At 37.9% G+C, this 13,807-nt stretch overlaps 1 protein-coding gene across 2 annotated transcripts in view; it reads left to right on the forward strand.

Moving 5' to 3' along the window:
• The first annotated feature begins 219 nt into the window (after window positions 1-219).
• LOC108403881 (SLIT-ROBO Rho GTPase-activating protein 2B-like) overlaps window positions 220-13,807 on the forward strand; it is a 114,056-nt gene continuing 100,468 nt past the window's right edge. Inside the window, exons 1-2 of one of the 2 annotated variants that reach the window (XM_073231083.1) lie at window positions 220-719; window positions 809-895. The gene's annotated coding sequence lies outside the window, so the exon portion shown is untranslated. Of the gene's footprint in view, window positions 730-808; window positions 896-13,807 lie in introns of both variants that reach the window. The other variant, XM_073231090.1, reaches the window with a different exon arrangement.

Consider the following 13,807-nt stretch of genomic DNA (forward strand, 5'->3'; position numbering starts at 1 on the left):
CACGCGATTTCCTCCGTCCTCAAGTGCCGGTATCAGGCACCCACCCACCGGTCCCGCAGGGAAAAACGTGGGATATTCTTTGTCCTCAGGCGCCGGTCCCAGGCACCCGCTCACCAGTCCCGCCGCCCTGCCTCCCTAGCACCAGGGTCCCTGTCCCTTTAAGGCTTACAAAAAGCACTCGCGAAAAAGAGAGAAAAAAAGGGGAAAAACGCGCAATTTCCTCCGTCCTCAAGTGCCGGTCTCAGGCACCCTCCCACCAGTCCCGCAGGGAAAAACGTGGGATATTCTTTGTCCTCAGGCACCGGTCCCAGGCACCCGCTCACCAGTCCCGCTGCCCTGTCTTCCTAGCACCGGCGTCCCTGTCCCTTTAAGGCTTCCAAAAAGCACTTGCCAAAAAGAGAGAGAAAAAAAAAAGGGGAAAAACGCACGATTTCTTCTGTCCTCAGGTGCCGGTCTCAGGCACCCACCCACCGGTCCTGCAGTGAAAAACGCGGGATATTCTTTGTCCTCAGGTGCCGGTCCCAGGCACTCGCTCACTGGCCCGCCACCCTACCTCCCAGGGATCCCTGTCCCTTTAAGGCTTCCAAAAAGCACTTGCCAAAAAAAAAAAAAAAAAAAAAACCGCTCTGGTTTCTTTCCACCCGCTGGGAGCCGGGGGGAGGGGCGCTCAGGTCCTGCCGGGCTGCGGCTTGTATCTTACCCCCTTCGCAAGGCGCTGGGTACTTGCAGGTGTGGATGTGGTCTGGATGTTGTCCTGTGTCCTGTGGTCTCTATTTTAGGAAGATTTTTCTGTGTTTTATTTTCATAGCTCTATGTGTTTTTGGGAGGAGATTTCCACTGCTCTACTCATGCCGCCATCCTGGCTCCGCCCCAAGAGAATGTTATTTTTAACAATGTAAGTTTTTTATCCAATTGGACATTTTCTTTTGTATTTTGAGAATATAAAATAATGAAGAAGAATATTTCTGACATTTTAACAAGCTGGTGAATGTTCAGTATTTGCTTGAGTGTGAAAAATCTTAAAAGATACATAGTATGTATAGTAATCTTAAAAGATGTATCAGATATACATAGGATTTTTTAAAATGCCATCTCTTTAAGAATTTTGCAGCATAAAGCTGGAAAGACATTTATTCTTTGATCCAGAACTATGGCTTTCAGTTGTAAAATGAATAGTGGGGAAGCACAGGTAACCAGACAACTTAACTTACTGGTTTCCTTGAATCAGCTCCTGAGTGGAGTTCTAGCTCATTTGGAGCCAGAGCTTATTGGAGCTCTTGTTTATTGAACTGTAGTTAAATCAAAATAAAATCTAAAGTTGCCATAGCAATCCAATCAAAGTCTCTAACAGAGGTCTAAAAAATGGTAAGTGTGCTTTACCAGTTTTTCCTAGATAAAGGTATTCTCATACGGTAGAGTAGACATGTAAAATATACCTTTAATTGCAAGATGTGTACAGCATTATGATAGTCACTGGGTTCAGCTGGAGTTCTTTTCTATTATTGACCAAGAGGACATTGTTAATGGGAGAATCCTTGAAGGGCTGGATACCCGAAGGGCCACACTGAGCAGAGAAAGAAGAGGTAGTAATAGGCCAGTGGGTTGGAGGGAGAGGGGGAATATAAACCATTTTATGAATTAGCAAAATTTGGGTCCTCAGTCCATCAGTGCGTAACTAAGCATTTTGATGACTTACTATCTTTACTGGAGCAAACGTTCATCAGTGATAGTTACCGAGCATCTATTATATGCTACATGGAAATTCAGAGACATGATATTTGTATATAAGGGGTTTATAATCTGTATAGTCTGAAGTTTTACAGTAAATATAACATAATAGCAGTAGTACAATAATTTAAAACAAAAGCTGTTGACCTAAAGATACAATATCTGATAAAGCCATGACATTCAGAAAATGCTAGAGAATGAGTATTAGCCACTTAGCCACTTACTTTTTATAAAATATTTGTATTTTCTTTGGCAAGGGGTTCTTATGGCTTCTTACTTTAAGTAAATGATAGAAATGCAATTATAATTTTCTAAATGATGCTAATTAAACACTTAGCATTTACACTTTTATTTGCTACATTAATAGTAAAAACAGTGTATTTATACATTATAGCAAATTGACTAGAAGGCCAGTGATAGATCACATTGGCTTGCTTACTTACATGTTGCCTAGTTGTTGAACCTTATAATTTTGTATCATAAACTTTGGAGCCAGACAAAGGTGATTGGAGTCCAGCCTTTAGTATAAGCATGCTTCTCCTTATTGCGCTTTGCAGATACTGCATTTTTTTTTTCTTTGCAAATTTCTGGCAACCCTGCATGGAGCAAGTCAGCTGGCACCATTTTCCCAGCAGCATTTGCTCACTTCATGTATCTGTGTCACAGTTTGGAAATTCTTTAAATATTTGAAATTTTTTCATTATTATTATGCAATTTGTTACCGTAATCTATGATCAGTGATTACAACGTGCTAAAAGCTCAGGTGATGGCTAGCATTATTTAGTAATAGAGTATTTTTAAATTCAGGTATGTACATTTTTTGGACATAATGCTATTGTATACTGAATTAGGCTACAGTATAGTATAAAATAACTTCTGTGTACCCTGGGAAACCAAAAAATTAATTTGACTCACTTTTCTTGTTCACTTTAGTGGGACATTTGCTTTATTGCAGTCGTCTGGAACCAAACGCTCAGTATCTCTGACATATGCCTGTGTACTTATTGATTGTGTGACTTTGGACAAAATAATCTTTCTCCACTTTGATTTCCTCATCTGTGTAATGCAGGCACTATGTAAATAGATTGTTGTAGGAATTAAAAGAGCTAAGCTATATCAAGTACTTATCACAGGATCTGGAACATAGTAGGAACCCAATAAATATTCTCCTGTTAGTTGTCAATGGTAAATTGCTTGGGAGGTTAAATACACTGTGTTCTTGTAGGCACTTTAAAATTGTAATTACTGCAATAAGGAAAGTAGCCTTAATTTGAAAAAGCCTCAATTCACCATTAATTCAGTACAAAAGATTGAAACTACTTCAGAAGTTACTCATTTTTGAAACTTATGGAGAGAAAAACATGGGTAAGCCTTTTTATTTACTCCATGAGACCTCATGTTGAATTATATCAAGAAAGTCAATGTTTATAGAATGCCTTGTATCTTTAAAAGGTCAGTAACAGAGCCATTCTAAAATCTACATCTTTGGTCTCTACAGATCAGTGATTTCCACACACTGTCTTTGTGTGGCAGTACAAATCAGTCTACTAATGTGGTCTTAAATGTCCTTGCTTAATTATGCTGAAGTTAATGAATTCCTGTCTCTTGTGCATTCTAAATGAAAGCACTGTAGTGAGCCCTTCAGATTTGTACTTCGTTAAACTGGCCTTTCCTACATTGTACTTAAACTGCAATAATTGATCACCTTAATATATTGCTTTTTATTAATAAAAAGCATGCATCTAAAAAAGAAAAGTGCAAATTTGTTTTCTATACTTTACCTGAAAATGTTACCAAGACCAAAATATAATATCTCTCAAAAACTATGCAAACTTATGCATCTGTAGTAAGCTTTTATTCTAAAATAATACCAAGGCTAATGTCATTTCAAGTGAAGATATTACAATGAAAACTCAGAAAGGTGGATACAGCTTCTTTAATGTATCAGAAATATTGTGAAGTTGACTTTCACATCTGAAACAGTGAGTATTAACTGTGCTAAGAGAACAGTTTCTTACCTTTTTTATTCCAAAAGGTTATGTCATAAATCTGCTCACCCCAAATAATGCTTATCATCTCTAGAATTCTAGAATAAGGCTATGGTTTTGAGCTTAGAAGGGAATCAAACTGATTTAATGTGTCTATGCTATTTAGTTTGTTTAAATTGTTAGTGATATTCTAATTTGAAAAGTAGAAAAAATCTTTAAGGAGTTATATTTTCTGTGAGGCAGTAACCTGGAAGGTTACATTTGGTCCAGCCACCCTAAACTTCCTTCCCTGGAACCTAACTCTTTTGGGCCAAGATACCAAAATTCTATGTTGGGTTTAACTTAGGGAACTGTTTTTCCATTCACTGAAGTTGCACAGCCTTCTAAATCCTACATATCCTTGAAAGGCAGCGCAGGGCCCACCCCCTCTAGAGTCATCACTGATGATCCCCTTTGGCCTGTGATCATCCCTTTTCTCAAAGTTCTTTAGAAGGTGTAGTCACCACCGTTGTTCAGTCTAGAACATCTTTTCTGTTTGCATTCCATGTTTTGTGATAATTGGCTAATGTATTGCTTTCCATGGTGAGAAAGTCTTTTTGTGTCTCATCTCGTTGAAGCCTTCCACTGCCTTTGGAAAGGGGATAGGGCACTTATGATTAGTGACTGTTTTGCAGCTGAGGAAGCATGAGTTATGTAGAGACAGTTATTCCTCCAAGATCAAACTTCTGACTGGTCCCGGTGCCTTGATACTCTCTATTCTAACCCATATTTGCCTTGTGCATAAATTGTGTCCTCTGATCAAGCCTGCTAACTCCTCAAAGACCTTTTGTGACAGAGTTCCATATTCCAGATTCCACTTTACAGAAATGTGCTTGCTAATTCACTAATATCCTGGAGGAACATTGTCCTAGAGGTGAGCCTCTAGTATTTTGAGTAATTATAGGTATTTTAAACATAATTTTAAAAAGTAAAACAGATGAACAAGTGAAGTTAATTTTAATAATATCTTTTATATAAATGTCTAAAGCTTTTAATACCAACATTAATATAAAAATTATCAATGAGACATTTTACATTCTTCTTTTCATGCTAAGATTTTGAATCTTGCATGTATTTTACATTGATAACACATCTCAATTCAGACTGGCCGCTTTTCAAGGGCTCAGTGTGACTAATGGCTACTGGCAGCACAGTTCTAGAGGTTTCTCCATAATGTGGTTGTCAGCGTCTACTCCCTGATAAAAAATCAAATGGAAATACTAATTAGTTCCACACTGGAAAACAGAAATGAGATTCATAACTAATTAAAACAACAAGCTTAGGCACGGGAAAATATGGATACCATTAATTTTTTTTATTAAGGTATCATTGATATACATACACTCTTATGAAGGTTTCACAGAAAAACAAGGTGGTTATTACATTCACCCTTATTATCAAGCCTCCCCATACATCATTGCAGTCACTGTCCATCAGTGTAGTAAGATGCCACAGAGTCACTATTTGTCTTCTCTGAGCTACACTGTCTTCCCCGTGACCCCACACACACCCTGTGCACCAATCATGATATCCCACAGTTCCCTTCTCCCTCCCTCCCCACCCACCCTCCCCAAACTCTCCCCAAACCCTCCCCTTTGGTAACCACTAGTCCTTTCTTGGAGTAGGTGAGTCTGCTGCTCTTTTGTTCCTTCGGTTTTGCTTTGTTGTTACACTCCACAAATGAGGGAATTCATTTGGTACTTGTCTTTCTCCGCCTGGCTTATTTCACTGAGCATAATACCCTCTAGCTCCATCCATGTTGCTGCAAATGGAGGATTGTTTTCTTCTTAAGTTAGAATAACATTCCATTGTGGGGTTTTTTTTTTTGTTTTTTTTTCTGTGTGTGTGTATTATGTCTAGTCTCTCTTACCAGCCACTAAAGAGAACTTCTAGCTGATATACCTAGGCTTTAGCCTTACACATGCTGCTGACTCTTGTGTGAACTTGGGGGCAGGTGGAGAATATGGGTGCTATTTCCCATTTTGGATTGGGGTAATGTTTGGGTTAAGAGTATGGGCACAAATTCATCCTCATTTTTTAGGTGTGCCATTGCCCAGAAACTTCATAATGGAGACCACTAATTAAGGTAATAACTTCAAAGTCTGTGGAGTTTTGTTAGCATCCCCCACAGGTGGGACAGTGTGTGACAGGGCTTTTGGCGCTCTCCTTCCTTCATTGGCCAGAATTGGTCATGTGGCAACTGTAGCTGCAAGGCATCCTCGGAAAGTGAGTACCTGCCATTTTCAGCTCTTTTTATGGGAGTCAGTGCCTGCTTTCCTGAAAGGGGAGATAGGAGTGGCTGCTGGAGAGCTATCCATGAGGCCTGCACACCCTCTTCCTTCAGTATATGCATTCATTGGGCATCTATCCTGGGACAGATTTTCCACTTCAACCAGACCAGTTTCTCTTTTATTTTATATATTAGTCTTCTGTGTCCTTCATCACACTTGTAGAAACTTTGTCTATTATACTGGCATTTCCAAAGAACCAAATGTTTTCAGTTTTATTGATGAACTCTATGTTTTGTTTTCTATTTCAATTGTTTCTGGTTTTTTTTGTTGTTATTTTGGTATCATTAATATACAGTTACATGAGCAACGTTATGGTTACTAGACTCTCCCCATTATCAAGTTGCCACCACATACCCCATTACAGTCACTGTCCATCAGCATAATAAGATGCTATAGAATCACTACTTATCTTCTCTGTGTTATACTGCCTTCCCCATGCCCCTCACCCCACTGCATTATGTGTGCTAATTGTAATGCCCCTTTTTCCCTTTATCCCTCCCTTCTGGTCCATCCTCCCCAATCTCTTCCCTTAGTTTTGTTCTTTCAGTTGTTCTCTTTGTTCTTATACTCCACAGATGACTGACATCATTTGATACTTCTTTTTTTCTGCCTGGCTTATTTCACTGAGCATAATACCCTCTAGCTCCATCCATGTTGTTGCAAATGGTAGGATTTGTTTTCTTCTTATGGCTGAATAATATTCCATTGTGAATATGAACCAGATCTTCTTTATCCATTCATCTACTGATGGACACTTAGGTTGCTTCCATTTCTTGGCTGTTGTAAATAGTGCTGCGATAAACATAGGGGTGCATCTGTCTTTTCAAACTGGGCTCCTGCATTCTTTGGGTAAATTCCTAGGAGTGGAGTTCCCAGGTCAAATGGTGTTTCCATTTTTCATTTTTTGAGGAACCTCCATACTACTTTCCACCATGGTTGAACTAGTTTACATTCCCACCAGCTGTGTAGGAGGTTTACTCTTTCTCCGCATCCTCACCAACATTTGTTGTTGTTTGTCTTTTGGATGTTGGCCATCCTAAGTGGTGTGAGGTGATATCTCATTGTGGTTTTAATTTGCATTTCCTGGATAATTAGCAATGTGGAGCATCTTTTCATGTTCCTGTTGACCATCTGAATTTCTTCTTTGGAGAACTGTGTGTTCATATCCTCTGCCCATTTTTTAATCAGGTTATTTGCTTTTTGGGTATTGACATGTGTGAGTTCTTTATATATTTTGGATGTTAACCCCTTATCGGATATGTCATTTACAAATATATTCTCCCATACTGTAGGATGCCTTTTTGTTCTGTTGATGGTGTCCTTTGCTATACAGAAGCTTTTTAGGATGATGTAGTCCCATTTGTTCATTTTTTATTTTGTTTCCCTTGCCCAAGGAGATGCATTCAGGAAAAAGTTGCTCATGTTTAAATTCAAGGGATTTTTACCTATGTTTTCTTGTAAGAGTTTTATGGTTTCATGACTTGCATTCTGGTCTTTGATCCAAGTTTACTTTTGTGCATGGGGTTAGACAATAATCCAGTTTCATTCTTTTGCATGTAGCTATCCAGTTTTGCCAATACCAGTTGTTGAAGAGGCTGTCATTTCCCCATTGTATATCCATGTCTCCTTTATCATATATTAATTGACTGAGATACCATTCATTCTTGTAAGGGTGTTTATTGCTTTTTTGTTTTGCTCCGTAATTCATAATTCAAATGGGGAACCCTGCATTTACAAAGGAAACTCTTATATCATGAGGTATAGGATGCTTAGCGTTTCATGTATTTAATTATATTCTGGAAGGTGAATTTGGTTATATGTCTTCCTTGTTCAGAATTGTTCCATTCCTCCTCACTGGTATTTCTTTAAGTTGCCCAGTGGAAAGATCCAGCTGGGTGCTTAATTAAAATCTTACATTCCAGATCCTGCCAGACCAACAAAATAAAAATTTCTGGCCAATGGAATTAAGCATAAGATATTTTCAGTAAATACCCTGGTGGTTCTTATCGTCAATTCAGTTTAGGAAAAAGGCCTAAAATCTATAGTCTTACTCCTTAGCCTGCCACCTGGGGTCCTTGCTGACCTAGGCCATGATTGGATCGCTGCCCATCCAGGTTAGATTTTAGCAGCAGACAGGTAATTTGTTTGCTTTTTATTCTCTCCCACGTTCTCCATGTATATGTGCTATTCTGGCAGCCTGGTATACCCTTCCCCCTTGTGTATGCCAACAAACTGTCAGGTCAACCACAGGACCACCTCCTCGGTGCTTGTCCCTTTGCCCACCCGTAGGTGCTTTCCCTCCATACCTCCTGTTGCTCCTTGGCATTCTTACATCACGGACCCTGAGGTCACTGATTCTCCCTGTTTGCATTGTCTTCTCAGTGAAGATGGGACTCATGACTTCCAGTCTGTTATTTATACTCACTAGTAAGGAGTTTGGCACGGGAAATATTCAATAAATATTTTTCTAATGAATGTCTGGTAATACTAGTAATAATATCTTCTCCATCTGTTTCCTAGTGGCTTACAGATTGCAGCATGCTTTTTGTTTATATTATCTCATTTAATTCTCACCACAGTTTTGTGAGAGGTTGAACTGTTATTTTACAGGATGAAATTTGCAAACTTAAGTGACTTTCTGCATGTCACATGACTTGTGATAGATGACACTTTAACTCCAAACTGGGTCCACACTGCTGTTACCCAATTTTTGTGCAGAGTGGAAGATAAGTATAAGTCATGGGTTCAGATGTCTGGTGAAATAAAGAAGCACCCTTGTTTATTCATTCTTTTCACCAAAAAAAAAAAAAAAATCAAAGCTCACTTTTATGGCTTTTACTTGCTCCAAAATGTAGCCAGAGAACATATTTCACAAAAGGTGTTTAGCTAATTGGCAGCTGCAAGGTTATGCAAATATTCCATGAGTAATGAGCATGTGAACAATTGGTGGAACCAGTTAGAGTCTCATTGGGTTCTTAAAGACATTCCAGCAGCTCTCACCTGTCTTTTGGGAAAATTCCTTATGTCCTCTGGGTAAAGGTACTGATAAACCTTAACAGGATATACACTTTTTAAATATTGTAAAGCAAATCTGAACAAACAAAACTATGAAATAATGAGACAGTTTGTGATTCATTAGAGATGTTACTATTTTTATTTGCTAGATGATCATGTGTCACAGCCAATCTATCAGTTTTATATCCTAGTCCTAGTTATTCAGTAATGTATTAGAGAAACAGCCCAGTCTGGACTCAGTCTTTCCATGAAATATGCATCAGTCTGTGGTCTCACAAGAATCAGAACTTCCCTTTATATCACAGCAATAGCAAGAAATGCCTACATTTCTTCCTTTCCTAGGAATTCCATTTTACTTGTAGTCAACATACTTGCTGTTGAGGAACTATTTCAAAATTTTTTTAAACAAATTACTTGAGTGGTTTAGAAGTATTATTCTTATGGGATTATTGGTGTCAGTTCATTCTATGATAATTCACTAATAGAACAAATGAAAGTATTATCATTTTTTAAAACCAGTAAATTTCAGCCCTGTGAAAAGGGCCATCATTGTTTTTCAGTAGGTCCAAGCCTAGATTTGAATGGTGACTCCTCAGAGATGTAATTTTTCTGCTTAAAAAGAGGTTGCACTGTTTTATGCAGTTGTTTGGGAGTAGTGGTGATAAGCACCCTCTGAATGTTCTTATTAAATAAATATTTTCTATACCATTAGAAATTGTAACAATTAATATACAAATACCACTGGCCAGTAAATGAATTTACTATTTTGGCTTATAGATAAACTCTGGATGAAGCAAAAATACTGAAGCAAGAGCCATTTTATGAAGACATCATTGTTAAAGTGTTTTATTCATATGCTGTTTAATTTGATAAACTACTAAAAAAATAGTAGGCCTGGAGTACTTAAAGTACAAGAATGAGGAGTTATTTTTGTTGTTATAATTATTCTCAGCAATGTCTCAACAACGAACATGGAATTGTGATACAACAGTATGTTTTTTATCATTCAACTCATCCATTCACAGTGTATGATTCACTGTCAGTGTGTTCAGCTTTGCAACTGCCACTACAATCACTTTTAGAACATTTTCATCACTCCCAAAAGAAACCCTGCGTCTCTTAGCAGTCACCTCCAATTTTCCCAAACTCCAGCCAACTGCTAATCAACTTTCTGTTTCTGTGGCTTAGTCTACTGTGGACATCTCCCATTAATGTAATCACAGTGTCCACTAGTGACAGTTTCATTCACTAAGCTGGAATATTCAAGCTTCGTCCATGTTGTGGCATGAATCAGTACTTCATTCCTTTTTATGGCTGAATAATACTCCTTTGTGTGGCTATACCACATTTTGTTTATCTGTTCAGTAGTTGTTAGACATTTAGGTTATTTCCACTTTTCAGTTCTTATGGATAATGCTGCTATAAATATTTGTATGTAAGTTTTTGTGTGAAAATATATTTTCGTTTCTCTGGATATATACCTTGGAGTGGATTTGCTAAGTCTATATTAACTCAACGTTTCACCTTTTGAGGAACTGCCAGATGGTTTTCCAGAGTGGTTTTACCTTTTTTACAGAGTGGCAATGTATGGGGATTATAATTTCTCTAATCCAGGCACCATTTCTTATTATCTGCCTTTTTTTTAGAGCCATCCTAGGTGCTAAGAAGTGATAGCTCCTTACGCTTTTGATTTGCATCCTCCTCGTAGTTAATGATTTTGAGCCACTTCTCATTTGCTATTGGCCTTTGTTGTCTATGTTCTTCAGAGAAATGTCTATTGAGATCCTTTGCCCATTTCTTAAATTGGGTTATTTGTGTTTTAATTAAGTTGTAAGAGTTCTTTTATATGTTCTAGATACAAGTTTCTTACTAAGTACCTGATTTGCAAAGATTTCCTCCCATTCTACAGGTGTGTTTCCGTTTTCTTGGAGGTTACAGCTGCATGTCCTACTTGTCCTATAAGGCATTTTGTCTTCCAAGCTCTTCCATGGTCTGGGCCAGTTCCTCTTTCCACAGTGTCCTGGTGCATTTCTGTTTTATAGCTCCGAGTACAGCATATTGATAGCATCAATTTAGGATTTGTATTCTTACCAGAAGGAGTTGTGTCTTTCAAGTCTTTGCAACTCCAGTACCTAGGAGCCTGCCTAGCATAAGACAGGAGCTCCATAATAGCTTGGTCAGCTATATTAAAGTGAAGCTTGTGACTGAAAAAAGTGATCCAGATCAATATTAATACAAGAAAGCTAAGAGAAAGGGTCCTGAAAGAGTGTCTTTAAAGAATCTATAGGTGGCAGAGAAACTACAGTCCCTTCTACAGAAATAAGGCTCACAGTTTTTCTAGAAATCACTCCTTAATGTGATGCTTTCACAAGTCCCAGCCTAATGATTCTGCAGTACCTGGAATGACAGTGGTGCTATAGCCTGTGGTCACCTTTGGTCCCATCACGGGGACTGATGGAGTGTGTGGCCCAGTGCACTTGGGCTTCTTTGATCTGTTCTGAGCTGTGGACCTAAATATATATGACCAACCACTTATTGTCCTTATTTCCTCATTTATTTTAAAATGTTTAAATTCTTTGGTGCCACATGAGGTTAGCTCAAATCTAGTGAGGTCATATTAATATAATAAAACCACATCATATGTGCAGGGATGTGACCCTCTGTGACATCGTGCTGCCTTGTGGCTCTGGTGTAATATAAAGAATCCAAAGGTTTTCTCTTCCTAATAAGACATTTCTTATGGTAATGTTTTTATATTGACTTTTTTTTCTTTAGATCTTCTTGGGATTTTTTCCCTTATTTGTCCTAAATGTTCCTAAATTAAGGAGTTTATTGAATAAATTCTCCTCCAGTTTTTAGACCATATTTTATTTTCTCATGATACCCTAGGTTCTGTCCCTCCACATTTTCCCAATTGAAAACTCTACCAGTGTTCTATTTTGATTACAAAATTACAGATAACTGAAGTAGCAATTACTCCCTGCAAAATGAGAATGAGGTTTTAACTATTTTAAAAACAGTCCTCCTGTTCAAAACTCCCTACTTCTCAATTTCAGACTCTGAAGGAAGTAAGCAAGAGAACATCTACAAATGAGACTAAAGAAGAAAGCCCTTAGAATTTTTGTGTATTTCTGATGAGGTGTAATCTCAGCCACTTTTTATGTTATTTAGCACCAAGGCAACTTAAAAAAAACCCCAAAACTCAAAAAACAAAGAAAATTAGTTGACAGTCAAAAGCAGTTGATTTGTTTTCTCCTGGCACCGCAAGATGTGCTAAAATTACTAAATCTTAAAAGACTTACTGGGATTCCTGAATGAAATACCGACACCCTTGATTTTTTTTTTCTTTATGAAACAAAAATAGTTCTGTATTTGTGGGGGAAAGAGCTGAGCAGGCATACTGATTATAATATGTACTGAAAAACACTTAGTTTGATTGACTAAAAACCAGATGCTATTTGTGGTAGTTAAAAGCCTATAATAGTGTCTTCATTCTAGTGTTCCCCACACTTCTATGAGATTAATACTAGGATCCCACAATCTAGAGAAATGCTTGCCTATTTTCCCCCAGTGTTTCTTGGAACATGACCTTATTGAGGGCAGAGACCTTGTTTCATAGTTACTGTATCTTTGTCAGGATATAGGCTTGGCACAAAACAGAAGCTCAAAACATGTTGCATGGATAGAAGGTGGGCAGAAATCTTGGATTAATCTGACTGACAGAACTGAGATTGCCACTTACTACCTGAAGTCCTTGAAGTACTAAATCTCCTTAAGCCTCAGTTTCTTCTTTGTAAAATGCAGATAATACTAATAACCTACCTCAGTAGGGTGTAGAAGAATATTTTTTTATTATTACCTATTATTAATTTGAGCAAATTTCCTGAGACTCCCCATTCAGAACTTGACTGCCCTGGCTGTTAATGAACTCAATTAAACATGGTCGTATGTGTGTATGTGCGCATGTGTGTGTGCACGCATGCATGTATTGTCACTTTGTCTTCCTCTATTGAAGAAGAAGAATAGAAATGGAGGAGGTGTTATTTGGACATTGATTTTCTATCAATTCCACTGAGTTAGATTCAGCCATCACTTTTATGGAATATGCACTGACAAGGGAAAAGGTGAAGTAACAAAGTTTTCCAGTATGAATAATCTTGGTTTTGGAGGCTAGCCCGAGGTCTAAGAAGAAAAACAAGTCAGTGCATTATTAGTTACTTGTATCTCATTTTGAAAAAGAACACATTTCATTGTTACAGCCACTTACAGAGAAGTTTGCATGACACCCTTTTGCTTCTGTGTTTTTGCTAAATCACTAAATGACTAACCTTCACATTCCTAATGTATTAACGTTGTCAAAGGATTCTTTTCAGGATTGTGTGTGTGGAGGAAGCTGTTATTGTTAAATAATGTGTAAAAAGTGACCACCAAGTGAAGAGCCCTTGATGTTGTAAAAAGAATGATTAAGTGGAATCTGAGGATTGCTGGTTATGAATGGATTATTTGGATATAGAAAGAAATTATTTTTAGGCATGGCATCCCTGCAAACCCTGAGGCTATGTGTTTTACAAACTAGACATTTGTGCACTAAATAAAAATTACCAGATGTTGGTGTCTGTATGTGACAGCTGGCACATGTGTGGTGCTCTAGAAGTCTGGAAGAAAAAGATGCTCACTTTTTTGCCATTCAAATACTAAAGGGCTAGTGAAGGTAAAATGCTATTGAAAAAAATTACAATGTTCTCA

This window comes from Manis javanica, chromosome 1, assembly GCF_040802235.1.
Source record: "Manis javanica isolate MJ-LG chromosome 1, MJ_LKY, whole genome shotgun sequence".
NCBI lineage: Eukaryota > Metazoa > Chordata > Mammalia > Pholidota > Manidae > Manis > Manis javanica.